Below are 696 nucleotides of genomic sequence, written 5' to 3'. Positions count from 1 at the left end.
CGCAAGACATCAATGTTTACACTCGTGCTGTCCAAAATCTCAATAACTTCATATACATATAATGTTCATATCATTTATAAAAGACTTTGGTCTTTTTCCTATTTACAAATATTTACATAAAACAGGTGGTGAAATATTAATTTATGCACTGCATGATCCGAAGTCAATGAATATTCAACATTTATAAGGAATCCTTACAATCGAATTTGCAAATGGTAATAATTTTCATGAATATAATTTGCATAAATTGTTATCCAACATTGATAACGAATCCTAGCAATCGAATTTGCAAATGGTAGCAATTTCCATGCATATAATTTGCATAATTTAATACTAATTACCTCTGGATCGCACACTAGATGCGGTTCTGTGATTAGCGCACCGAGTCCGAAAACCGCGGTGTACTTTATGCCTGATTATTTCCCTCTGGAATGTGTCATAAATATCAAAATGTGCACGGTTATAAATAGACCACGTGATGAAGTTTATGTTGCTAGTATATTGCAATCAGTTAAGTAAATTTTGGATAATAGGGAACTTGCAAACCCGCCGTGTTGAATGTTGCATTACGGGAAATGTGATAATAAATGCTAATCAATTAGTATTATGAACAATATTTTTATATTGTTGGTAACAATAATCAATTCATAGTCAAGCTGACCATTGTGTGTGTGTGTGTGTGTGGGGGGGGGGGTT

The sequence above is a fragment of the Glandiceps talaboti genome, chromosome 23 (genome assembly GCF_964340395.1).
Source record: "Glandiceps talaboti chromosome 23, keGlaTala1.1, whole genome shotgun sequence".
Classification (NCBI taxonomy): Eukaryota; Metazoa; Hemichordata; class Enteropneusta; family Spengelidae; genus Glandiceps; species Glandiceps talaboti.
Note: the sequence above shows the minus strand (reverse complement) of the source record.